At 51.5% G+C, this 25,181-nt stretch overlaps 1 protein-coding gene across 1 annotated transcript in view; it reads left to right on the top strand.

Moving 5' to 3' along the window:
* Nucleotides 1-21,829: 21,829 nt before the first annotated feature.
* Nucleotides 21,830-25,181, top strand: part of GDPD5 (glycerophosphodiester phosphodiesterase domain containing 5) — a 138,065-nt gene continuing 134,713 nt past the window's right edge. The window contains exon 1 of the mRNA XM_072133893.1: nucleotides 21,830-21,847. The gene's annotated coding sequence lies outside the window, so the exon portion shown is untranslated. The remainder of the gene's footprint in view (nucleotides 21,848-25,181) is intronic.

Below are 25,181 nucleotides of genomic sequence, written 5' to 3' on the forward strand. Positions count from 1 at the left end.
AGTGCCCCAACACCCTAACCAGTGCCCCAACACACCAACCAGTGCCCCAACATCCCAACCAGTGCCCCAACACCCTAACCAGTGCCCCAACACACCAACCAGGGCCCCAACACCCCAACCAGTGCCCCAACACCCCAACTAGTGCCCCTACACCCCAACCTGTGCCCAATATCCCAACCAGTGTCCCAACATCCCAACCAGTGCCCCAAAACCCCAGCGAGTGCCCCAACACCCCAACCAGTGCCCCAACACCCTAACCAGTGCCCCATCACCCTAACCAGTGCCCCAACACCCCAACCAGTGCCCCAACACCCCAACCAGTGCCCCAACACCCTAACCCGTGCCCCATCACCCTAACCAGTGCCCCAACACCCCAACCAGTGCCCCAACACCCTAACCCGTGCCCCATCACCCTAACCAGTGCCCCAACACCCCAACCAGTGCCCCACCATCCCAACCAGTGCCCCAAAACCCCAACTAGTGCCCCTTCACCCCAACCTGTGCCCAATATCCCAACCAGTGTCCCAACATCCCAACCAGTGCCCCAAAACCCCAGCCAGTGCCCTAACACCCCAACCAGTGCCCAAACACCCTAACCAGTGTCCCAACATCCCAACCAGTGCCCCAACATCCCAACCAGTGTCCCAACACCCTAACCAGTGCCCCAACACCCCAACCAGTGCCCAAACACCCTAACCAGTGCCCAAACACCCTAACCAGTACCCCTAGACCCCAACCAGTGCCCCAACACCCCAACCAGTGCCAAACACCCTAACCAGTGCCCAAACACCCTAACCAGTGCCCCAAGACCCCAACCAGTGCCCCAACACCCCAACCAGTGCCCCAACACCCCAATCAGTGCCCCAACACCCCAACCAGTGCCAAACACCCTAACCAGTGCCCAAACACCCTAACCAGTGCCCCAAGACCCCAACCAGTGCCCCAACACCCCAACCAGTGCCCCAACACCCCAATCAGTACCCCAACACCCTAACCAGGGCCCAAACACCCTAACCAGTGCTCCAACACACCAACCAGGGCCCCAACACCCCAACCGGTGCCCCAACACCCTAACCGGTGCCCTACACCCCAACCGGTGCCCCTACACCCCAACCAGTGCCCCAAAACCCCAGCCAGTGCCCTAACACCCCAACCAGTGCCCCAACACCCTAACCAGTGCCCCAACACCCTAACCAGTGCCCCAACACCCCAACCAGTGCCCCAACACCCCAACCAGTGCCCCAACACCCTAACCCGTGCCCCATCACCCTAACCAGTGCCCCAACACCCCAACCAGTGCCCCAACACCCTAACCCATGCCCCATCACCCTAACCAGTGCCCCAACACCCCAACCAGTGCCCCACCATCCCAACCAGTGCCCCAAAACCCCAACTAGTGCCCCTAGACCCCAACCTGTGCCCAATATCCCAACCAGTTTCCCAACATCCCAACCAGTGCCCCAAAACCCCAGCCAGTGCCCTAACACCCCAACCAGTGCCCCAACACCCTAACCAGTGTCCCAACATCCCAACCAGTGCCCCAACATCCCAACCAGTGTCCCAACACCCTAACCAGTGCCCCAACATCCCGACCAGTGCCCCAACATCCCGACCAGTGCCCCAACACCCTAACCAGTGCCCCAACACACCAACCAGTGCCCCAACATCCCAACCAGTGCCCCAACACCCTAACCAGTGCCCCAACACACCAACCAGGGCCCCAACACCCCAACCAGTGCCCCAACACCCCAACTAGTGCCCCTACACCCCAACCTGTGCCCAATATCCCAACCAGTGTCCCAACATCCCAACCAGTGCCCCAACATCCCAACCAGTGCCCCAACACCCTAACCAGTGCCCCAACACACCAACCAGTGCCCCAACATCCCAACCAGTGCCCCAACACCCTAACCAGTGCCCCAACACACCAACCAGGGCCCCAACACCCCAACCAGTGCCCCAACACCCCAACTAGTGCCCCTACACCCCAACCTGTGCCCAATATCCCAACCAGTGTCCCAACATCCCAACCAGTGCCCCAAAACCCCAGCCAGTGCCCCAACACCCCAACCAGTGCCCCAACACCCTAACCAGTGCCCCATCACCCTAACCAGTGCCCCAACACCCCAACCAGTGCCCCAACACCCCAACCAGTGCCCCAACACCCTAACCCGTGCCCCATCACCCTAACCAGTGCCCCAATACACCAACCAGTGCCCCAACACCCTAACCCGTGCCCCATCACCCTAACCAGTGCCCCAACACCCCAACCAGTGCCCCACCATCCCAACCAGTGCCCCAAAACCCCAACTAGTGCCCCTTCACCCCAACCTGTGCCCAATATCCCAACCAGTGTCCCAACATCCCAACCAGTGCCCCAAAACCCCAGCCAGTGCCCTAACACTTCAACCAGTGCCCCAACACCCTAACCCATGCCCCATCACCCTAACCAGTGCCCCAACACCCCAACCAGTGCCCCACCATCCCAACCAGTGCCCCAAAACCCCAACTAGTGCCCCTAGACCCCAACCTGTGCCCAACATCCCAACCAGTGCCCCAAAACCCCAGCCAGTGCCCTAACACCCCAACCAGTGCCCCAACACCCTAACCAGTGTCCCAACATCCCAACCAGTGTCCCAACACCCTAACCAGTGCCCCAACATCCCAACCAGTGCCCCAACATCCCAACCAGTGCCCCAACACCCTAACCAGTGCCCCAACACACCAACCAGTGCCCCAACATCCCAACCAGTGCCCCAACACCCTAACCAGTGCCCCAACACACCAACCAGGGCCCCAACACCCCAACCAGGGCCCCAACACCCCAACCAGTGCCCCAACACCCCAACTAGTGCCCCTACACCCCAACCTGTGCCCAATATCCCAACCAGTGTCCCAACATCCCAACCAGTGCCCCAACATCCCAACCAGTGCCCCAACACCCTAACCAGTGCCCCAACACACCAACCAGTGCTCCAACATCCCAACCAGTGCCCCAACACCCTAACCAGTGCCCCAACACACCAACCAGGGCCCCAACACCCCAACCAGTGCCCCAACACCCCAACTAGTGCCCCTACACCCCAACCTGTGCCCAATATCCCAACCAGTGTCCCAACATCCCAACCAGTGCCCCAAAACCCCAGCCAGTGCCCCAACACCCCAACCAGTGCCCCAACACCCTAACCAGTGCCCCATCACCCTAACCAGTGCCCCAAAACCCCAACCAGTGCCCCAACACCCTAACCCGTGCCCCATCACCCTAACCAGTGCCCCAACACCCCAACCAGTGCCCCAACACCCTAACCCGTGCCCCATCACCCTAACCAGTGCCCCAACACCCCAAACAGTGCCCCACCATCCCAACCAGTGCCCCAAAACCCCAACTAGTGCCCCTTCACCCCAACCTGTGCCCAATATCCCAACCAGTGTCCCAACATCCCAACCAGTGCCCCAAAACCCCAGCCAGTGCCCTAACACCCCAACCAGTGCCCCAACACCCTAACCAGTGCCCAAACACCCTAACCAGTACCCCTAGACCTCAACCAGTGCCCCAACACCCCAACCAGTGCCAAACACCCTAACCAGTGCCCAAACACCCCAACCAGTGCCCCAAGACCCCAACCAGTGCCCCAACACCCCAACCAGTGCCCCAACACCCCAACCAGTGCCAAACACCCTAACCAGTGCCCAAACACCCTAACCAGTGCCCCAAGACCCCAACCAGTGCCCCAACACCCCAATCAGTGCCCCAACACCCTAACCAGGGCCCAAACACCCTAACCAGTGCTCCAACACACCAACCAGGGCCCCAACACCCCAACCGGTGCCCCAACACCCTAACCGGTGCCCTACACCCCAACCGGTGCCCCTACACCCCAACCAGTGCCCCAAAACCCCAGCCAGTGCCCTAACACCCCAACCATTGCCCCAACACCCTAACCAGTGCCCCAACACCCCAACCAGTGCCCCAACACCCTAACCCGTGCCCCATCACCCTAACCAGTGCCCCAACACCCCAACCAGTGCCCCAACACCCTAACCCATGCCCCATCACCCTAACCAGTGCCCCAACACCCCAACCAGTGCCCCACCATCCCAACCAGTGCCCCAAAACCCCAACTAGTGCCCCTACACCCCAACCTGTGCCCAATATCCCAACCAGTTTCCCAACATCCCAACCAGTGCCCCAAAACCCCAGCCAGTGGCCTAACACCCCAACCAGTGCCCCAACACCCTAACCAGTGTCCCAACATCCCAACCAGTGCCCCAACATCCCAACCAGTGTCCCAACACCCTAACCAGTGCCCCAACATCCCAACCAGTGCCCCAACATCCCAACCAGTGCCCCAACACCCTAACCAGTGCCCCAACACACCAACCAGTGCCCCAACATCCCAACCAGTGCCCCAACACCCTAACCAGTGCCCCAACACACCAACCAGGGCCCCAACACTCCAGCCAGTGCCCTAACACCCCAACCAGTGCCCCAACACCCTAACCAGTGCCCCAACACCCCAACCAGTGCCCCAACACCCTAACCCATGCCCCATCACCCTAACCAGTGCCCCAACACCCCAACCAGTGCCCCAACACCCTAACCCATGCCCCATCACCCTAACCAGTGCCCCAACACCCCAACCAGTGCCCCACCATCCCAACCAGTGCCCCAAAACCCCAACTAGTGCCCCTACACCCCAACCTGTGCCCAATATCCCAACCAGTTTCCCAACATCCCAACCAGTGCCCCAAAACCCCAGCCAGTGCCCTAACACCCCAACCAGTGCCGCAACACCCTAACCAGTGTCCCAACATCCCAACCAGTGCCCCAACATCCCAACCAGTGTCCCAACTCCCTAACCAGTGCCCCAACATCCCAACCAGTGCCCCAACATCCCAACCAGTGCCCCAACACCCTAACCAGTGCCCCAACACACCAACCAGTGCCCCAACATCCCAACCAGTGCCCCAACACCCTAACCAGTGCCCCAACACACCAACCAGGGCCCCAGCACCCCAACCAGGGCCCCAACACCCCAACTAGTGCCCCTACACCCCAACCTGTGCCCAATATCCCAACCAGTGTCCCAACATCCCAACCAGTGCCCCAACATCCCAACCAGTGCCCCAACACCCTAACCAGTGCCCCAACACACCAACCAGTGCCCCAACATCCCAACCAGTGCCCCAACACCCTAACCAGTGCCCCAACACACCAACCAGGGCCCCAACACCCCAACCAGTGCCCCAACACCCCAACTAGTGCCCCTACACCCCAACCTGTGCCCAATATCCCAACCAGTGTCCCAACATCCCAACCAGTGCCCCAAAACCCCAGCGAGTGCCCCAACACCCCAACCAGTGCCCCAACACCCTAACCAGTGCCCCATCACCCTAACCAGTGCCCCAACACCCCAACCAGTGCCCCAACACCCCAACCAGTGCCCCAACACCCTAACCCGTGCCCCATCACCCTAACCAGTGCCCCAACACCCCAACCAGTGCCCCAACACCCTAACCCGTGCCCCATCACCCTAACCAGTGCCCCAACACCCCAACCAGTGCCCCACCATCCCAACCAGTGCCCCAAAACCCCAACTAGTGCCCCTTCACCCCAACCTGTGCCCAATATCCCAACCAGTGTCCCAACATCCCAACCAGTGCCCCAAAACCCCAGCCAGTGCCCTAACACCCCAACCAGTGCCCAAACACCCTAACCAGTGTCCCAACATCCCAACCAGTGCCCCAACATCCCAACCAGTGTCCCAACACCCTAACCAGTGCCCCAACACCCCAACCAGTGCCCAAACACCCTAACCAGTGCCCAAACACCCTAACCAGTACCCCTAGACCCCAACCAGTGCCCCAACACCCCAACCAGTGCCAAACACCCTAACCAGTGCCCAAACACCCTAACCAGTGCCCCAAGACCCCAACCAGTGCCCCAACACCCCAACCAGTGCCAAACACCCTAACCAGTGCCCAAACACCCTAACCAGTGCCCCAAGACCCCAACCAGTGCCCCAACACCCCAACCAGTGCCCCAACACCCCAATCAGTACCCCAACACCCTAACCAGTGCCCAAACACCCTAACCAGTGCTCCAACACACCAACCAGGGCCCCAACACCCCAACCGGTGCCCCAACACCCTAACTGGTGCCCTACACCCCAACCGGTGCCCCTACACCCCAACCAGTGCCCCAAAACCCCAGCCAGTGCCCTAACACCCCAACCAGTGCCCCAACACCCTAACCAGTGCCCCAACACCCTAACCAGTGCCCCACCACCCCAACCAGTGCCCCAACACCCCAACCAGTGCCCCAACACCCTAACCCGTGCCCCATCACCCTAACCAGTGCCCCAACACCCCAACCAGTGCCCCAACACCCTAACCCATGCCCCATCACCCTAACCAGTGCCCCAACACCCCAATCAGTGCCCCACCATCCCAACCAGTGCCCCAAAACCCCAACTAGTGCCCCTAGACCCCAACCTGTGCCCAATATCCCAACCAGTTTCCCAACATCCCAACCAGTGCCCCAAAACCCCAGCCAGTGCCCTAACACCCCAACCAGTGCCCCAACACCCTAACCAGTGTCCCAACATCCCAACCAGTGCCCCAACATCCCAACCAGTGTCCCAACACCCTAACCAGTGCCCCAACATCCCGACCAGTGCCCCAACATCCCAACCAGTGCCCCAACACCCTAACCAGTGCCCCAACACACCAACCAGTGCCCTAACATCCCAACCAGTGCCCCAACACCCTAACCAGTGCCCCAACACACCAACCAGGGCCCCAACACCCCAACCAGTGCCCCAACACCCCAACTAGTGCCCCTACACCCCAACCTGTGCCCAATATCCCAACCAGTGTCCCAACATCCCAACCAGTGCCCCAACATCCCAACCAGTGCCCCAACACCCTAACCAGTGCCCCAACACACCAACCAGTGCCCCAACATCCCAACCAGTGCCCCAACACCCTAACCAGTGTCCCAACACACCAACCAGGGCCCCAACACCCCAACCAGTGCCCCAACACCCCAACTAGTGCCCCTACACCCCAACCTGTGCCCAATATCCCAACCAGTGTCCCAACATCCCAACCAGTGCCCCAAAACCCCAGCCAGTGCCCCAACACCCCAACCAGTGCCCCAACACCCTAACCAGTGCCCCATCACCCTAACCAGTGCCCCAACACCCCAACCAGTGCCCCAACACCCCAACCAGTGCCCCAACACCCTAACCCGTGCCCCATCACCCTAACCAGTGCCCCAACACACCAACCAGTGCCCCAACACCCTAACCCGTGCCCCATCACCCTAACCAGTGCCCCAACACCCCAACCAGTGCCCCACCATCCCAACCAGTGCCCCAAAACCCCAACTAGTGCCCCTTCACCCCAACCTGTGCCCAATATCCCAACCAGTGTCCCAACATCCCAACCAGTGCCCCAAAACCCCAGCCAGTGCCCTAACACCCCAACCAGTGCCCCAACACCCTAACCCATGCCCCATCACCCTAACCAGTGCCCCAACACCCCAACCAGTGCCCCACCATCCCAACCAGTGCCCCAAAACCCCAACTAGTGCCCCTAGACCCCAACCTGTGCCCAATATCCCAACCAGTTTCCCAACATCCCAACCAGTGCCCCAAAACCCCAGCCAGTGCCCTAACACCCCAACCAGTGCCCCAACACCCTAACCAGTGTCCCAACATCCCAACCAGTGCCCCAACATCCCAACCAGTGTCCCAACACCCTAACCAGTGCCCCAACATCCCAACCAGTGCCCCAACATCCCAACCAGTGCCCCAACACCCTAACCAGTGCCCCAACACACCAACCAGTGCCCCAACATCCCAACCAGTGCCCCAACACCCTAACCAGTGCCCCAACACACCAACCAGGGCCCCAACACCCCAACCAGGGCCCCAACACCCCAACCAGTGCCCCAACACCCCAACTAGTGCCCCTACACCCCAACCTGTGCCCAATATCCCAACCAGTGTCCCAACATCCCAACCAGTGCCCCAACATCCCAACCAGTGCCCCAACACCCTAACCAGTGCCCCAACACACCAACCAGTGCTCCAACATCCCAACCAGTGCCCCAACACCCTAACCAGTGCCCCAACACACCAACCAGGGCCCCAACACCCCAACCAGTGCCCCAACACCCCAACTAGTGCCCCTACACCCCAACCTGTGCCCAATATCCCAACCAGTGTCCCAACATCCCAACCAGTGCCCCAAAACCCCAGCCAGTGCCCCAACACCCCAACCAGTGCCCCAACACCCTAACCAGTGCCCCATCACCCTAACCAGTGCCCCAACACCCCAACCAGTGCCCCAACACCCTAACCCGTGCCCCATCACCCTAACCAGTGCCCCAACACCCCAACCAGTGCCCCAACACCCTAACCCGTGCCCCATCACCCTAACCAGTGCCCCAACACCCCAACCAGTGCCCCACCATCCCAACCAGTGCCCCAAAACCCCAACTAGTGCCCCTTCACCCCAACCTGTGCCCAATATCCCAACCAGTGTCCCAACATCCCAACCAGTGCCCCAAAACCCCAGCCAGTGCCCTAACACCCCAACCAGTGCCCCAACACCCTAACCAGTGTCCCAACATCCCAACCAGTGCCCTAACATCCCAACAAGTGTCCCAACACCCTAACCAGTGCCCCAACATCCCAACCAGTGCCCCAACATCCCAACCAGTGCCCCAACACCCTAACCAGTGCCCCAACACACCAACCAGTGCCCCACCATCCCAACCAGTGCCCCAACACCCTAACCAGTGCCCCAACACACCAACCAGGGCCCCAACACCCCAACCAGTGCCCCAACACCCCAACTAGTGCCCCTACACCCTAACCAGTGCCCCAACACACCAACCAGGGCCCCAACACCCCAACCAGTGCCCCAACTAGTGCCCCTACACCCTAACCTGTGCCCAATATCCCAACCAGTGTCCCAACATCCCAACCAGTGCCCCAGTAAACAACAAGTGAAGCAGCACTCCGTATGGGTAAAGTGAAGAAACTTTTTATTCCACCATGGATAAGGATGCAACGTTTCGTCTTGCTCTATGAAGACATTATCAAGCATAGTGAGTCAGTGATCAGCTGACTTAAATAGTCAGGTGAGATAATCACCGGCATATGTGACATCAGTTGTGTAAATACAAGATATACAAAAATACAAAAGATTTTAGTGCACCATAGTTACAATATTGTTTTGTCAAACATACATACAAGTGAACAGAATATATAAAATATTCAAAGCGTAGAATGTGTGCGTTACTATAGATACCGGCATGACGCTTAATTTAAAGGGAGGGCCGGGAACTTGTGTTAATGTCAACAAATATGTAACAATAAAGTGTCTTGTGCACCATCACCTTGTGCAACCCGTGCCCCATCACCCCAACCAGTGCCCCAACACCCCAACCAGTGCCCCAACACCCTAACCCGTGCCCCATCACCCTAACCAGTGCCCCAACACCCCAACCAGTGCCCCACCATCCCAACCAGTGCCCCAAAACCCCAACTAGTGCCCCTACACCCCAACTTGTGCCCAATATCCCAACCAGTTTCCCAACATCCCAACCAGTGCCCCAAAACCCCAGCCAGTGCCCTAACACCCCAACCAGTGCCCCAACACCCTAACCAGTGTCCCAACATCCCAACCAGTGCCCCAACATCCCAACCAGTGTCCCAACACCCTAACCAGTGCCCCAACATCCCAACCAGTGCCCCAACATCCCAACCAGTGCCCCAACACCCTAACCAGTGCCCCAACACACCAACCAGTGCCCCAACATCCCAACCAGTGCCCCAACACCCTAACCAGTGCCCCAACACACCAACCAGGGCCCCAACACCCCAACCAGTGCCCCAACACCCCAACTAGTGCCCCTACACCCCAACCTGTGCCCAATATCCCAACCAGTGTCCCAACATCCCAACCAGTGCCCCAAAACCCCAGCCAGTGCCCCAACACCCCAACCAGTGCCCCAACACCCTAACCAGTGCCCCATTACCCTAACCAGTGCCCCAACACCCCAACCAGTGCCCCAACACCCCAACCAGTGCCCCAACACCCTAACCCGTGCCCCATCACCCTAACCAGTGCCCCAACACCCCAACTAGTGCCCCTACACCCCAACCTGTGCCCAATATCCCAACCAGTGTCCCAACATCCCAACCAGTGCCCCAAAACCCCAGCCAGTGCCCCAACACCCCAACAATGCCCCAACACCCTAACCAGTGTCCCAACATCCAAACCAGTGCCCCAAAACACCAGCCAGTGCCCTAACACCCCAACCAGTGCCCTAAAACCCCAACCAGTGGTGACTTTGGAATGTTACGTTAGAAAATTTCTGTTAGGCCAAGTGTATGTGTAATCAGACCATTGTGTATGTTGTTAGTAGCAGCAGGACTGTGATATATGGATTTATATTCCAGGATTGTGTGTCCTCACACTGCTGTGCTCTGTGTTCCCTGCAATTAGCTGTTCCACAGATCTATTCACAACACAATGACATTGTGCAATCAAAGCCCCCCCGTACAGGGACAAAGTAACCAGTAACTAACCTACTTGCTGATGGTTTCCTTAAAAAAATAAATAAAACCTATAAGGCTGTAGCATCATGTCAGTAGAAATTGTCAGTAACTGAATTATTTTATATTTGGAGAAGGTGCTTTAGAGGTGCCCCCATCCCCGGGTGGTGAGTGATGGAGCGGAGTTATTACATCCTATGAAAATGAATGGGAAATTCTGTGAAAGGAGGGGGGGGGGGGGCGGAGGGGGTTCATGAATATTCATGGAGCAGCGGGATGGATCTCTCCGCCTGGATCTATATATAGCTGGATATTTATCAGTGTTACTGAGCCGAGTGCCACTGGATCATCCATCAACCTGTCCAGAACCGGAGCAGCCTCCATGTTAACATCTGTATCCGACATATTACCCGGAGATAACGAGTTACAGGGACAGCGCCATCAGGCTATGGGAAGAATCTTCTATCAGCTTCTGATCCAAATATACAATACATTAGACACCTCTTTACTTAAAGGGGCATTCTCAAAAGACAACATTTTAAAAATACTAATTTTGTATATTTTGGTTGTCCTTGGATACGACCATGAACTCAATCCAATGGTCGGACAGACCTTGTCTGGTCATATACCACTTCCTGGCCAGCAGCTACAGAGGAGATCAGCTTTACAGACAAGATAAACTCTTGATCTGATGGGAGGGGGGAAGAGCTGAGTGTTTGTTTGATTAGGTGAGGCAGCAGAGCTGAGTGTGCAAATGAATCTTATATTCTCATGACTCTGATCTGTCTCATCTCTCTATTTCTATGTGTCATATACTAGTAGAATCTTCAGAAGATAAATAAAAGTGTAGATAAACCCTGGACCCTGATAATCTAAGCACATTGTCAGCACACAGCATCTCATAGCACTAGAGGAATCATGAAGTGTCTGCTCAGCTAGTGCCGCCCACAGAACTCCACATCACAGAGTGATATGAGAAAAGCAGCAAAACAGAAAAAATTCCAAGTAAAATGTAAAAAATTATCTTTTCATGTTAACATCACTAGGGGAATAAGATCTGAGAACATTTTTTTCATGGGAAAACCCCTGTATAATACCTTCACACTTCCACTAGCCACAATATGGTGACAGCCATAGTACTGTACATCCTCATTATACATAATCATAGAGATGACCCCTGTCCTCTACACATTAGGGGTAACAACGGGGTCCGGTTTGGGGTCTGTATGTATTCCAAGGTGTTGTCTGTGGTAGGTATGTTATTATTTAGGAGCCTGGTCTGGGGTCTAAATTTATTTATGGAGTATATTGTGGGGCCTGATACATTTTAGCATAGAGAGTATGTTGTAGGGTCTGGGATCTGTTCTAGTGTCAGGTCTGATTTGTTTTAGGTTCTGGTCTGGGGTCTGATGCATCCTAGAATCTGTTTTGGGGTTATAATTTATTTAGAGGGTTTGTCTTGGGGTTTGACTTTATTTAGGGATCTGGACTGGAGACTGATTCATTTTAAAATCAGGTTTGGCGTCTGATTAATTTTAGGGGGGGGGGGTGAGTTTTGTTTAGGGGTCTGTCCTATGATCAGAATTTATTTAGGGGGTTGTTTTGGTATCTGATTAATTTTAAGATTTTGGTCTGGATTCTAAATTTCTTTAGGGGGTCTGGTATGTGGTTTCCTTTTATTGCCTTGACAGGGATATAAATATATTTTGAGGTTTGGTCAGGGGTCTAAATTTGGTCTGCGGCCTAGTCTAGGGTCTGATTAATTTGGGGGTATGGTCTGATGTCTGAATTTATATAGGGGTCCAATTTAACACAAGGGTTGATGTCATCTGCCATCTGAGAACGTCTACATCACGAGTGAGCAAAAGTTGGCATTTCAGCAAAAAGGTGTGACTAAGACTAATCTTCCTTCTCAGCTGTCCCTGCCTAATTGAACAGCCTCCCATAAACGGTAGGAGAAAACTGTTTGACGTTCCCTGCAACAAAGTGCAAACATGGACACAGATGGGACAATGCAAACACCAAAAAGAAGGAGACAATATACATGGGACAATAACCAAGAGGGCAATGTAGTTCTGAACAAAATAGATGGTCAAAAAGCAGGTAAAGGGTCAAAGAGTCCAAAATACAGAAGTCAAGATAAACCTCAGCAAGCTCCAAATAAGAGGGGAAACGGCAGGTAACCTTATATAAGATATCAGAGATACGGTCCAGAAGTCATCCATACAAGTCAGACCAGCAGGAGAGAAGTGTGAGTGGAGGAAGATTCTGTCTATCTCAGCTAACCGTTAGCAACCCAGAGCAGAATCCACAGGAGACAGTCAATTTAGGGGTCTGGTTGGAGGTTTGGCGTCTTATATGTTAATTTAAAGGGGTTCCAGTCAGGTGTTTGGATTTATATAAGTAATTGTGGGGTCTTGTACTTCCATGTGCTATTTTACCCCTATCCTCCTAAAGATGATGTCCTTGTAGCCCTCTGAGAGCAGATTCCCATAGGAACAAATGGAGAAGTGACTGCCAGGAATCCCTGGTTGTACATTGTGTTGTGATGAATTGTAACTCTCTCAGCTCTGCTACATCTGTATTACACCCTCTCCTTAGTGATCTCTCGCCCTGGGTAATGACTGTCTATAAAGGGACATTAACTCTATTAGTAGCGTCCTCCCCCGCAGGGATTAGATAACTGTGTGGCGGATTAACACTAGTGGCAGTAATGGGATGAGAGACGCCGCGTGACAGCTGCACCACATTATCCGTCAAGTCAATGAACTTATTAAACAACGGCTTTCTGGTGCAGTGTGTCAGTGCCAGAGGCTGAAGTGTGCAGACCCTTCACAAATGACATCATCAGGCTGAGGTGGTCACACGGCTGTCTATGTGGTCAGTGTATTCTCATCTCTGACATTAGGATGTACCAGGGACCCTTCATCCATGTGCGACCCACACAGAACGAGGAGGAGATGAGGACCAGAAATGTGAATGTTACCAAACAAATCATCCAAAATGAATTATATACACTGGATTATGTGGGGAACCAAAATCTGACCATACAGGGACACTAAGTAGATAGATAGGAAATAGATGATAGATATGTGTAATGGCCCGCAAGATGGTGCATTACGAACCAAACCAGTTCCAGTTGGCTCCCTGTCTAGTTAGCAGAGTGTGCACAGCTCTGTAGGCTAGGTCAGGTAATTTTAGCTATCGCCAATAGATGCATTCCTTAATCTAAGCTACCACCCAATGACAGCTGGTGTGTGATCTGCCTGTGTAAGAAGGGTTAATGTTCTCATTGTTGATGTTTAATGTAACATTATGTTATTCTTGCCTGCAACTGAGGCCAGTCATTGGTTGGTAAATCCAGTATGCCTTGCTAAAGTTTATATATGGAAGCCCCTTGCAAGGCTCTGGGTCTTTTCTGCTGAATCTCTCTATAAGTATGTATCCACAAGCCTGCAGAGACAACCTGCCTGTAGCTGCTGTCTCCCATCAGAGGGATACCCTCTGCCAGACCGGTGGCTCATGGTGCTACACTCCACAGAGCCTGCACCAGATTGCTGCCTAAGCTACTATACAGCCCCCAGCTACAGACCCAGGGCTATGATTTTTTTACCCAGACTTAAGATCCAGCCAACCAATACCTCATGGAAGACTGCAGGAAGGAACCTCTACCACAACCTGTTATCCACTGCTGTGTTTGGATTGTCTGCTGAATAAACTGTGAGTTTGTACATTATCCCTGTGTCCGCGTGTGATCCCAGGCTGCCACTAACATCACTGGCCTCCTTTTCACCATCTACTCTTGGATCCTACACTATAGGTTCGGTGGGGGTGCTGCAGGGAGAACTCTCCACTAGATTGCAGCCTCCCCAATCTTCTTGCTTCCTCTCATTGGTCCATCCCGGCTTAGAAGAGGACTGTTCATCTGGAGGAAGCCATCCATGACACGACATTATCTGCCCCCCACCCCGCCCCTAAGGTCAGACCCTGGCAGGTGGATGTTGCATATGCAATAGATAAATAGATGATAGATAATAGATATATGGATAACACAAAGTACAGTACAGAAGTAGTGAAATTACGGCGTTCCTCAAGTCAAGCCGAAACATTGCCTGCACAGCCTAACACTAGGGGGCAGCACCTGCTCATATCACATCTGCTGTCAGCGATCGCCCTCTTTGCACATTCTGTGTAATTCAGAATTGTATTTTTTGTCATTTTTTTATGACAGGTGAGGTGTGTGATTTTGGTAAAGATGTACATTATCAGTATTTAGTATACATTAAGCAACAAGGTGTAAGATGTTTGAAGTAAGTAAATTTCGGACCCCCTGACTCGCGGGGACCCTCCAGCGCACATTAGTTTCCCATCTTATTGTGTAAGGCAATGATGGGCGCTGGGCTGGAATGATATTTGTTAACATAACAAAACTTGTTGCACAGAAACTATAACATAACTAAACGTATTCGGCCAAGTTCACACTAACATTTTTGGTTATTTATAATGGCGCAGGCGGCAGCGCTATGTTCGCTATCACAAATAACAGATGTGGAACGGATGGGAGTCTTGTATACATGTAAGTCAGTGGGAACAGATGGGAACCTGAAGAGCTTCTGGGTAACGGAGTAGGAAACCACTAGCGGAGGTGTAACCTAAGTCATAAATGGGGACAATGCCAAAACCAATTTTTCTTACTACATAGATACAGCACTGGAACCAAGCTAAGTACCTAGATATGTTACCAGAACCAAGTCTTCTACATAAAAATCTTACGAGAGCCAATATCACTACATAGATACAGTACTGGAACCAAGCTTAGTACATAGATATGTAACCAGAACCAAGTCTTCTACATATAAATCTTACCAGAGCCAATATCACTACATAGATACAGCACTGGAACCAAGCTAAGTACATAGATATGTAACCAGAACCAAGTCTTCTACATAAAAATCTTACCAGAGCCAATATCACTACATAGATACAGCACTGGAACCAAGCTAAGTACCTAGATATGTTACCAGAACCAAGTCTTCTACATAAAAATCTTACCAGAGCCAATATCACTACATAGATACAGCACTGGAACCAAGCTAAGTACATAGATATGTTACCAGAACCAAGTCTAAAACATATGTTACCAGAGCCAACATTACTACATGGATAGAGAACTGGAATCATACTTAGTGTATGGATAAAAGACCAGAGCCAAGCAAAGCTACAGAGACAGCATCATCCTGCACCTGATTTATCAGCATGTTTGATGCTGGATGATAAATCTAATGTACAGTAAGTCGCCCTGATACAAGAAGATAACACAGCACAGGGGAGGTGCTGGTGATTTGTGAGCTCATGTGTAATTACAGAACTTACTGTAAATCTAATTACTCAAAGACGTCTTTGATCGGAGAAGTTTCTTTCATTTCCTTCTTCTGCCTTGCCGCCATGTCAGCTCCTTCCACCTATAACTTGTCTATGCAGATTTAGCAACACAAAAACTGCCTTCATCTCTTCCACCTTCTTATCAGAAACGTATTACTGTTCACTTGCTCCCTGAAAATCACTATTATATCACCGCATGAACCAATAAAATAATAGTACCCCCAAAGTAGGCAATATAGTAACATTGCACCTGCAGTAGACTACAGGGGGTGTAGAGGGTCTACAATGTAGAGAGCGGCCTGTACCACTGACTACAGGGGGTCTACAATGTAGAGAGCGGCCTGCACCACTGATTACAGGGGGTGTAGAGGGTCTACAATGTAGAGAGCGGCCTGTACCACTGATTACAGGGGGTCTACAATGTAGAGAGCGGCCTGTACCACTGATTACAGGGGGTGTAGAGGGTCTACAATGTAGAGAGCGGCCTGTACCACTGATTACAGGGGGTCTACAATGTAGAGAGCGGCCTGTACCACTGATTACAGGGGGTGTAGATGGTCTACAATGTAGAGAGTGGCCTGTACCACTGATTACAGGGGGTGTAGGGGGTCTACAATGTAGAGAGCGGCCTGTACCACTGACTACAGGGGGTGTAGAGGGTCTACAATGTAGAGAGCGGCCTGCACCACTGATTACAGGGGGTGTAGAGGGTCTACAATGTAGAGAGCGGCCTGTACCACTGATTACAGGGGGTCTACAATGTAGAGAGCGGCCTGTACCACTGATTACAGGGGGTGTAGAGTGTCTACAATGTAGAGAGCGGCCTGTACCACTGATTACAGGGGGTCTACAATGTAGAGAGCGGCCTGTACCACTGATTACAGGGGGTGTAGATGGTCTACAATGTAGAGAGTGGCCTGTACCACTGATTACAGGGGGTGTAGGGGGTCTACAATGTAGAGAGCGGCCTGTACCACTGACTACAGGGGGTGTAGAGGGTCTACAATGTAGAGAGCGGCCTGTACCACTGACTACAGGGGGTGTAGAGGGTCTACAATGTAGAGAGCGGCCTGTACCACTGACTACAGGGGGTGTAGAGGATCTACAATGTAGAGAGTGGCCTGTACTACTGATTACAGGGGGTGTATGGGGTCTACAATGTAGAGAGCGGCCTGTACCACCGACTACAGGGGGTGAAGGGGGTCTACAATGTAGAGAGCGGCCTGTACCACTGACTACAGGGGGTGTAGAGGGTCTACAATGTAGAGAGCGGCCTGTACCACTGACTACAGGGGGTGTAGAGGATCTACAATGTAGAGAGTGGCCTGTACTACTGATTACAGGGGGTGTATGGGGTCTACAATGTAGAGAGCGGCCTGTACCACCGACTACAGGGGGTGTAGAGGGTCTACAATGTAGAGAGCGGCCTGTACCACTGACTACAGGGGGTGAAGGGGGTCTACAATGTAGAGAGCGGCCTGTACCACTGATTACAGGGGGTGAAGGGGGTCTACAATGTAGAGAACGGCCTGTACCACTGATTACAAGGGGGTGAAGGGGGTCTACAATGTAGAGAGCGGCCGGTATCACTGACTACAGGGGGTGAAGGGGGTCTACAATGTAGAGAGCGACCTGTACCACTGATTACAGGGGGTGAAGGGGGTCTACAATGTAGAGAACGGTCTGTACCACTGATTACAAGGGGGTGAAGGGGGACTACAATGTAGAGAACGGCCTGTACCACTGATTACAAGGGGGTGAAGGGGGACTACAATGTAGAGAACGGCCTGTACCACTGATTACAAGGGGGTGAAGGGGGACTACAATGTAGAGAACGGCCTGTACCACTGATTACAAGGGGGTGAAGGGGGACTACAATGTAGAGTGACTACTCTGGGATTTTCTTGTATGAGCATAGTTTTCCTTTGCGGTGTTGCTGGATGACACAGATGGGGTCCGGGTGCCCCCCTTATATGTTGTACATTATTCAGCAGTAAACAGACGCCGGCCGGTCACCATTGATCTCTGCGGGGTCGGAGGAGCCGGTGTATTTATCGGCCTTTCTCAAATGTTAAGTAGAAGAAAGGAGCTTTACTGTGTAATGAGTCCATAGGAGGCCCTGGCTGCAGAGTAAAGGGATTCCTGCCCGGCGGGGCGCCCCCCTCTAGTGAATGGGATACATAAAGGCCACCACTTCATTCAGTCATTCTTAGAATTAACCCCATCACTGCTACAATTGATACTTGAATTATCAGCTCTGAGATTTCTTCCATGACCAGTGAGAAGGAGAGCGGGTGGAGTATGCAATCCTTAAAGGCATCTGTGCAGTCACAGCTCCTTAGGATAACATTAATAGTCAGGGGTGATCACATAGGGGGTCATTTACTAAGGGCCCGATTCGCGTTTTCCCGACGTGTTACCCGAATATTTCCGATTTGCGCCACTTGTACATGAATTGCCCCGGGTTTTTGGCGCACGCGATCGGATTGTGGCGCATCGGGGCCGGCATGCGCGCGACAGAAATCGGGGGGGCGTGGCCGAACGAAAACCCGACGTATTCGGAAAAACCGCCGCATTTAAAAACCGAAAATGTGTCGCTTGGGGAGCGCTCACCTTCACCTTCTATGGGATGGTGCATTCCGGGGCGTTAAGATTATTTTCGGCGCTGCAGCGCCACCTGGTGGACGGCGGAGGAACTACCATCTTAAATCCCAGCCGGACCCGAATCCTGTGCAGAGAACGCGCCGCTGGATCGCGAATGGGCCGGGTAAGTAAATGTGCCCCATAGTGTCTGCCTGCAGTCACCACTAGGGGGAGCTCAGCAGGTTACTGCAGACTGATCATACACTGGACTCAGTGATAACATAGCAGGCCCTAAGCTCCTGAGATTCATCCCAAAAATAGATTAATCATGTGATTTTGTCAGACAGTTGAACCACACACGACAATATCACGTCAATATTATTAGGTATTCTCCCTGAGCTGCGTATTATAACTTTGTATAAGTTTTAAGTAGCAGCAGGACTGTGAAATATGGATTCACATTCCAGGATTGTGCTGGGAACATGTCCTCACACAGTTGTATTCTGTGTTTTCAGTCAGTCAGTACTAGGTATTGTCTTTGGAGAGATGTTCAATTCTTCCTTTGTGTAAGTTGTTAGTAGCAGCAGAACTGTTAAATATGGATTCAAATTCCATAATTGTGCTGGGGACATGTCCTCACATAGCTGAACTCTGTGCTTTCCACAGTCAGTAATAGGTATTGTCTTTAGAGATACGTGTAATCATTCCTTTGTGTAGGTTGTTAGTAGCAGCAGAACTGTTAAATATGGATTCATATTCCAGGATTGTAGCTACTCCAAGTGGTCTCACACTTGCTCTTAGCTCTCTACTTTTAACTGCTAAATAGTCCCTACTCTATTTTCTGAGAAAAAGCTGTAGTAGATTTCTGGTGGATATTACAGCAGCCAATCAGAACAGAAGGAAAAGGGCTGGTGAACAGTACAGGGCAGAGAGCACAGCAGTGTGAGGAAATGGCCCCAGTGCACATGGAGAAGCTGTACTATAGAGTCATCTCTATAAGTCATCTCTATTATAAGTCATCTCTATAATAAGTCATCACTCTTCTAAGTCTATCACCCTCTCCACCCCCTCCCGCAGCACATCTCACCACCGCTGTATATGAGGCGGATGACACTTGATGGAGCGCTGTTGCTTACAGCAGGTGCTGCGTCTTCCCTGCGGAGTCACCCTGCAGATGTGATGCATGTGAGGACAGCTGCTCGGCTACCTGCTGCACATCGGTGATGGCTTCTGCAGGAGACAAAGAGGCAATTAAGAGACTCAGACAAATTACTGAGAGGGTCTCTGGGGGTCAGGTGGAGACCCTTCTTTATAAATGTGTATTCTTTATTGCTTCTCCTGGACAATATATGTTATTATCAGGGGTATTATTTGAACCCAATTTTTCATGTTATTTGGACACACAATATAAAAATGCTCCTACAAATTTATGTGACAATGGGCAGAGAAGAGTCAGTTTTTGCCTGAGGTGAGTCAAGTTTAAAGGCTGCTGGGGGAGAGTCATTTTAGACACCTCTATCTTCATTTCTATAGCAGCTGGTAACATACTTCTGGTGTTATGTTAAAGGTAAGAAAGATCTCCTCTTTAAAGGGAACCTACCACCACGAATCTACCTATAAAGGTAGATCGGGTGGTAGGTGGATGTAAGGGACGTGAGGATAGCTCTTTTTAGAGATAATCCTCACGTCCCCGCTAACTTTTGGGAAACTTTATTGACCTAATATGTAAATGTTGTTATGCGGCTACTGGGGCGTGGAGTAGCCGGCACGAGGCTACACAGCGCGGCTACTCCACGCCCCAGTAGCCACGTTACTCCTCCTACCCTGTTGCGTGCGGCGCGCAACTCCTCGTAGCTGCGCGCCCTCATCCGTCATGATGGCGTTCTGCGCATGCGCATGCAACAGGGTAGGAGGAGTAACGTGGCTACTGGGGCGTGGAGTAGTCGCACTGTGTAGCCTCGTGCCGGCTACTCCACGCCCCAGTAGCCGCATAACAAAATTTACATATTAGGTCAATAAAGTTTACCAAAAGTTAGCGGGGACGTGAGGATTAGCTCTAAAAAGAGCTATCCTCACGTCCCTTACATCCACCTACCACCCGATCTACCTTTATAGGTAGATTCGTGGTGGTAGGTTCTCTTTCAGACAACATAGCGTTGTGGTTCTGTGAGCTACAGAACTGAAGATACAGGATGGTAAATACATAGTGGGAAATGTGAGCTACAGATAAAGATCAGATCCCCACCTATTTCTTTAACTTACTTTTTTTCCAGCTCTGTAGCTTACAGAACCACTAGCATGTGATTTGAAAGATGAGATTCTTATCTTTAAAATGACATCGACAGGGCGTTTCTAGGTGCTACAGAACCAAAGAATGGATATCATGATTCTGGTATCAGGTTAAAGACAATAATCTAATTGTTCAAATCACATCATCTACAGAACAAGAGATACAGGCAACTAAACTAAAAGGCTTTGTAGGTTTACTTGCTGCTCACATTCCCAACTAAGATTGTACCTGTCCATATCTACCGTCCTGGAGCTCACAGAACCGAAAACCTGATGAAAAATTCTCCTCTTTAATTAGATACTAGAACCATTATTCTAGCTACTATTAAACATAAGACAGGGGCATCTGAAGTGAGCCTCTAAACTTGACTCATCTCAGGTAAAATATGACTCTTCTCTGCTCACTGTTAAGCGACATTATAGGAGGTTTTTTTCATAGATTTCAGAGGGAATTCTAGAAAGTACATTGTATTCCCTACACGACGGGGATGGTAGTAAGATCTTCTGACAGGTTCTCTTTACTTACTGTATCTTGGTATTATTTAGGCACTATATGATGCTATTTCTTGGGCTTATTGTGGAGGTATTTTTTAAGCACTGCATGGCACAGGCTGACCTTATTGTGTGTATTATTTCGGGATTAGATGGTGATATCATTGGGACACTATATGGAGGTATTAGCTGGTGACTGCATATATGGACATTCATTGCACACAATATTCATGATGCCATGTACTGTATATACAGTATTTTACATCAATGTGGCTGGTATATATGTGGCATCAGTTAGGGCCGCGCCCATGTAATTTCAGGACTTGGCTGGTCCCATGTAACACCCTCCTCATCCCTATCTGTTACTCCCAGGCAGCCTGTATGTAGCGGCTCCCCCTCCTCGGATCACTTTTAGCTGTGCTTGCAGCATGGAGCTGATATCATTATTACTGACATCTTCAGCCCAGTGCCAGATCCAGCTGTGAGAATAAGACGCTGTGACCACAGGACCCGCAGGCTGCCTCAAGGTATCTGTGCTTCATAGGGGGGATCACTGCTCATAACCTACAGGGCACTACATGCACCCTCTGTGAGTACAATATGGCACCATGGACAATGTATGGCACTAAGAGGGCACAAATAATAAGCCATCAGCAGTTGTGACATGCAGACTGCCTTTGTGTATGGTGTTAGTAGCAGCAGGACTGTGATATATAGATTTATTTTCCTGGATTGTACAGGGAGGGTATCCTCACACTGCTGCGCTCTGTGCTCTTTGCTGCTAGTGGTAGTTATGGTCCCTGGAAAGATGTGTAATCAGATCTTTGTGTATGTTGCTAGTGACAGCAGGAATGTGATATATGGATTTATAATCCTGGATTGTACTGGGAGGGTGCCCTCACACTGCTGTGCTCTCTGCAGCCACTGTCAGGTAATATCCCTGGAGAGATGTGTAATCATACCTCTGTTTATGTTGTTAGAAAGCTGGATTTATAATTCTGGATTGTGCACTGAGGGTGTGTCCTCACACTGCTGTGCTTTGTGCTCTCTGTAGCCAGTGTTGGGTATTGTCCCTGCAGATAGGTGTAATCATACCTTTTTGTATGTTGTTAGTAGCAGCAGGACTGCGATATATGGATTTATATTACTGGATTGTAATGAGGGTTGGCCTGACACTGCTGTGCTATGTGCTCTTTGCAGCCACTGTTAGGTAATATATCTGTAGAGATGTGTGATCAGACCTCTGTGTATGTTAGAAGCAGCAGGACTGTGATGTATGGATTTAGATTTATATTCCAGGATTGTAGCTTCTCCAAGTGCACTGGGAGGTGTCCTCACACTGCTGTGCTCTGTGCTCTCTGCAGCCAGTGTTAGGTATTCTCTATGGAGAGATGTGTAGCCATACCTTATGAATTTATATTCCAGGATTAAAGCTTCTCCAAGTATACTGGGCATGTGTCCTCACACTGCTGTGTTCTTAGTTCTCTGCACTGAGCAAATGCACAGCACTACATACACAGTGAGGGCTGTATTTAACCTGCAGCTTTTTCTCAGAGCAGAGGGGAGCAGCTCTTAGTCCTACAGGTACACCTTAGCAGCTGGTGACTGCTGTAGTGTTCCAACAGAAGCCTGCTAAAGCTCTTAGAGCAGAGGGGAGGGGCTCAGACATGATCAATGCAGAGAGTACAGAGCACAGCAGTGTGAGGATGAACCCGAGTACAAACCTGGAATATAAATCCATATATAACAATTCTGCTGCTACTAAGGTCTGTTTACATGTCTCTCCATGGACAATACCTAACACTGGTATAAAGAGCACAGCAGTGTGAGGACAAACCCCCCAAACAATTTTAAAATATAAATCCATATATCAGACTTCTGCTGCTTCTAACAACATACACAAAGGTCTGATTACACATCTCTCCAGGGAGAATACCTAACGCTGTCTGCGGAGAGCACAGAGCACAGCAGTGTGAGGAGAAGCTGTGTATATGAATACAGGTGCTGCCTGGTTCTCTCTGGGCGCTGCCAGGTGCCACATGGTGGTCACAGACTCCTGTGAAGGATACAAAGTATCAGTATTGTATGGATAATGACTAATAACCAGATAGGGGGTTGCCCTCATTTCGGGCCGTTCTCAGGATCCACATACAAAGGGCTGTCACTAATATCCGAGACACCTGGCACCTCTCACGCCATTGTGCATTCACACCGGGCGATGCCAATCTCGGAGGGTATAAGACGACCTCGCTCTCACTTCCTGCCAGGAGCCACTAAATTATTAACGGATAATTCCTGAATACAAAGGTCATTGTTCAGGATCGCGCCCGGGGTCACGGCGATGTTATTAGGTGTCATATAATCTCCTGCGATTGCTCATCCGCTCCGTCGCCCAGGCGGGAGGAACTCCGCAGAAAAAGCAACTTTCTGCTGTGATTAAAGATCTCAGACCTTGGATCTCATCTTCTCATATTGATCCTGGAAAGTGATACTGATACAGAGGTCACCCGAGGCCAAGGAAGGTCGTACAGGAGGCATCAGATTCAGGATGAATGCTACAGACAGTGCTGGTGCGGCACTATGGATGCCACTGTTATGGGGGCACTGTGTGGCTGGTATAGGAGCCCCATGGTTGTTATGGGGGCACTGTCTGGCTGGTATAGGAGCCCCATGGTTGTTATGGGGGCACTGTCTGGCTGGTATAGGAGCCACATGGTTGTTATGGGGGCACTGTCTGGCTGGTATAGGAGCCACATGGTTGTTATGGGGGCACTGTCTGGCTTGTATAGGAGCCCCTTGGTTGTTATGGGGGCACTGTCTGGCTTATATAGGAGCCCCATGGTTGTTATGGGGGCACTGTCTGGCTTGTATAGGAGCCCCTTGGTTGTTATGGGGGCACTGTCTGGCTTATATAGGAGCCACATGGTTGTTATGAGGGCACTGTCTGGCTTGTATAGGAGCCCCTTGGTTGTTATGGGGGCACTGTCTGGCTTATATAGGAGCCCCATGGTTGTTATGGGGGCACTGTCTGGCTTATATAGGAGCCCCATGGTTGTTATGGGGGCACTGTCTGGCTGTCTACAGTAATGGGGGAACTATGTCATTGCAATTGGGGCACTATGGATGTCATTTTATGGGAGTTATCTGGGTTATCTGGGAGTTATCGGGGCTCTATAGATGACTATTATGGGGGCACTATAGATTACTATCATGAGGGCGCTGTAGAGGACTTTAATATGGGGGCACTATAGATGACTTTATTATAGGGGCACTATAGATGACTGTTATGGAGACACTATAGATGACTATTATAGGAGCACTATACATGACTCTATTATGGGGGCACTATAGTTGACTCTATTATGGAGGCAGTATAGATGACTCTGTTATGAGGGCACTATAGATGACTTTATTATGGGGACACTATGGGGCAGATTTACTTACCCGGCCCATTCGCGATCCAGCGGCGCGTTCTCTGCACAGGATTCGGGTCCGGCTGGGATTTAAGAAGGTAGTTCCTCCGCCGTCCACCAGGTGGCGCTGCTGCGCTGAAAATAATCTTAACGCCCCGGAATGCACCATCCCATAGCAGGTGAAGGTGAGCGCTTCCCAAGCGACACATTTCGGTTTTTAAATGCGGCGGTTTTTCCGAATACGTCGGGTTTTCGTTCGGCCACGCCCCCCCGATTTCTGTCGCGCGCATACCGGCCCCGATGTGCCACAATCCGATCGCGTGCGCCAAAAACCCGGGGCAATTCATGTACAAGCGGCGCAAATCGGAAATATTCGGGTAACACGTCGGGAAAACGCGAATCGGGCCCTTAGTAAATGACCCCCTATATGTGATTCGATTATGGGGTG

Source organism: Engystomops pustulosus, chromosome 2, assembly GCF_040894005.1.
Source record: "Engystomops pustulosus chromosome 2, aEngPut4.maternal, whole genome shotgun sequence".
NCBI lineage: Eukaryota > Metazoa > Chordata > Amphibia > Anura > Leptodactylidae > Engystomops > Engystomops pustulosus.